A 3,675-nucleotide genomic window follows, 5' to 3' on the forward strand; every position below is an offset into this window, starting at 1 on the left:
CTGTTTCTCTCTCCACAGATGCTGCCTGGCCTGCTCAGTGTTTCCAATATTTACTCTTTTTATTCTCCAAACTTATCATCAGAGTATCACTTCCCTTGTCATCTAACTACGCTCCTTCCTGATATGTAGCCTTGTCCTACAAACCAGGCTCCTTTCTGATGATTCAGGCATTCATTGGAATGAAAACTTCTGAACGATAACAATTATGTGAAGTATGTAACTATGTCATACTTGCCACCAGAGGGCGTGACTGTTGGAGTCCTAATGGTCACCTGCCCACACCTGCAGGGCCAGTATAAAAGGTTGGCTGCCATGTTGTTCAGGCACTCTGGAGTTGTAATAAAGAAGACTAAGATCACACTAAGTTTAGCTCACAGAACTCAGCCTCCTGGTGTTCTACTTTTCACAACAATTGGCGACGATTAACAGAATACAAACCTTCACACAACCATGGCTGCTGTTGGAATATTAGAGAGATTCACAGAGAGTGAAATAATTGAAGCAGCAGGCGGATCTCTGCCTGACACCGGGGAAACACGGAGACAGACCTTGGAGCAAAGGGCTATGGATGGAGTCGGCAAAACTTGAGGCATCTGATTCAGGAGAGTCGCGGGGCGTGGAAATTCGGGAGTTTAATGACTTTGAAAGGAACATTTTTGTCTTGTGCCGTTTTGTTCAGAGAAATGTTTGTGAAAGGAATTTTTTGCAGGAAGGGATGCAGCATTTAACCTTTCGCCTTAGCACTTGTTTCTGGGAGTCAGGATCACATTTCGTGTCAATGTTATTCTTCCAGAATTAATATTTCATTTGCTGTTTGACAATAACCAGACCCTTGCTCCAAGGTCTGTCTCACTTTTTCCCCGATGTCAGGCAGAGATCCGCCTGCTGCCATGATTTATTTCATGTGACAGGACACAAAAGTTCAAAATCAACCTGCAGGTGGCCACACACAGCACTGAATAGTAATGATGGCCGAGTGGTCTAAGGTGATGTGTTCAGGTCATTATAGATAGTGTTCGAATCCTATTGCAGACATTTCTTATATTGAATCATTGGGCAGAACCCATTTGCTTTGTCACCACCAACTCCTTAAAAGTGCGATTCAGCAGTCCACCTGCTCGCTTAACATTTCTGTCTGACCTGGTGCTGAAATTTGTTCATTCTTTTGTAGAACGACAATTATTTATTTTGCCCTGAGCATGTGAGGAACTTTTCTCCCGATCTCATTGGGTTGAATTTTGTTAATCTGGTGCTGAAAGTGGAGATGTTTCCGCAGTGTAACGGTTAACACCTTCTAGTTTTTTGAGTTCATGCTCAACTTTCTCCTTGAGTGCATATGGTACGGAACGGGGCTTGTAGTAAACCAATCTAGCGTCCTTCTGTACCCTGACACTCGCCTTGAAGCCTTGGATCGGACTGTCCGTTTCACAGAACACCTTTGGATACTTCTTGATAACCTCATCCGTTGATGAAAATCTCGCTTCCACACAGAAAATCTGACTACAATCCAGCTTCAGTGAGCTTAATCAATTTCTTCCTTGTAAGGCAGACTTGTCTCTTTTCACCACTATTCGAGGCAAGTTCTGAAATTAATCTTTATATTTCACCGATCGGTACAGTGATCTGACCAACCACAGGAATTTATTCTCCCGAGTAGCCTCGCAGCTCTATCTTGGGTTTCTCCAGTTGGAAATCACGCAATTTGTCGCGGTACAGTGACTCCGGTATTACACTCACGGATGCACCCGTGTCAATTTCCATTGGTATCTTGAATCCAGCAACATCTATGTGGATTTTGATGCTTTCCGAATCACTGTCCGTTAAACTCGTGCTCCTGATGATGTGTAACTCTAACATCTCCTCGTCCTGTTGTTGGTCTTCCATACTATGAAGTCTCTTGGGATTTCGACTCAGAGCTTTGAACGCTGGACTCATCGCTTTAACAACAGGTTTACCCTTCAGGCGGCATGCCTTCGTAAGATGCCCAGTCTTTCTGTCGAAGAAACACTCTGCCTTCACGTGTGGACAACTTTGAGCAATGTGTTGTCCCAGGCACCGACAGCATGACTTCAACGCTCTGGTCGAATTTGCAGTTTCTGACGCTTTGGGCACTGCTTGTAATACCCTCAAATGCTCTGATAATGACTCCACGAGAAATGTGTCGTTCTTTAACTGTAGTGACTTGAGTCCTTTATTGATAACCTTAATTGGTGGCCTGCCTTTTATACTAGGCCAGGCACACCTGTGCAGCTAAGCTACAAGTCTCCCCCTGCAGTGCCCTCTGGTGGCACACCTTGTAATAGTACAAGCAGTAACCATGTAGAACACATGACAGGTGTCACTGTGGAACCGTTTCACTCACTCAAAGTTAGACGCACTACCGTGGGCGCCACGAGGTCTAGGTAGGCAGCCATTGACATTCAGGTTCATATATAAATAAAAATTAAATATATCGACATGCATCGTAACTGTTCCCTGGTGGTCGATGGGTTAAGATCCGGTGCACTAACCTGGTTTGACATGTATCGTAGCTATTCCCTGGTGGTCGAGGGGTTAAGACCCGGCTCACTAACCTGGTTTCAATCCTCGATCAATTCATCGCATAAAAATAATTGAGGTCTGTTAGACGATTAATAATTGCTGTAATCACCATGAATACCAATACTTTCTGTGATAGACCGAGCTTGCAGACTATCTGGCTTCTCCTGCACTTTCCTGGGCACGTGTTTGGGGTTTAATTTTGTAAACTGTGTGAGTTCGCTGATCGCGGGGAGACGGTAGGAGCCTCTGTGGCCCCACTGTGAGGATGTGGAAGTGAACACGGTGGCTGGGTGATCCGTGCCATTTCTGTAAAGGGCAGCGGAGTAGAAGGATTGAGATCTTTCAGTGTGGGACAGAAGTTGTTTCAGGTAAGCCAACACATTCCAGATCAGCACAGAGGGAGCTCACTGGTCAGCTCCTCGCTGTGGGGGCTGTTGTATAAGAGGTTTCTGTAGTGTAGTGGTTATCACGTTTGCTTTACACGCGAAATGTCCCTGGTTCAATCCCAAGCAGAATCATTATGTTTAAACTTGCTGTGGATGAACAATCAGAGGCGAGTTTCGTCTCCCTGCAAATGCTGCCTGGCCTGCTGAGATTTCCAGCATTTGCTGTTTTTATTTGCTATTTATTCCCCTGGCAAAAGGACTCCCTTATTCATTAATTGCTCTTTATTTCACCAATAAAAAGATAACTTTGAGTGAGATAAAAAGGATCCACCGGGGACCTTTTGCGTGTGAGGCCAACGTGATATCCGCTACACTGCAGCCCATCAAAGGGCGAGAAACCACTGAATATAAAGGATGAGCTGACAAATTCAGGGGCAGTGCAGTCTGGTCAATGTCAAACCCTCCTCTCTTATTCAGCAGTGGCATGAACGGGAGTCAGACGCCACAAAGTTTAATTAAAGACACAAATACAAGTAACACTTGCAAATCTTTTCAGTGTAAAATTCTTTCACTTTATTTGAAATGCTACTGCGTTGAATCTGAAAATACACACGGTGGGATTTTATCTTCACTACTGATTTTATTTTGTGTGCACGGTAGGAATAATCGGTGCTGATAAATTTGATAAAAGTTGCCCCAGATTCGTGGTGTCATCGGCAATGAACACTTTCAACCAGAAAGCTAAAAT

At 44.4% G+C, this 3,675-nt stretch overlaps 1 non-coding gene across 1 annotated transcript; it reads left to right on the top strand.

Annotated features, from left to right (window-relative positions):
- Window positions 1-2,985: 2,985 nt before the first annotated feature.
- On the top strand, window positions 2,986-3,059 carry trnav-uac (transfer RNA valine (anticodon UAC)). Its single transcript has one exon. It is a non-coding gene; the product is annotated as a tRNA-Val (tRNA).
- Window positions 3,060-3,675: the final 616 nt, after the last annotated feature.

This window comes from Pristiophorus japonicus, unplaced genomic scaffold, assembly GCF_044704955.1.
Source record: "Pristiophorus japonicus isolate sPriJap1 unplaced genomic scaffold, sPriJap1.hap1 HAP1_SCAFFOLD_92, whole genome shotgun sequence".
In the NCBI taxonomy this organism is placed as follows: domain Eukaryota; kingdom Metazoa; phylum Chordata; class Chondrichthyes; family Pristiophoridae; genus Pristiophorus; species Pristiophorus japonicus.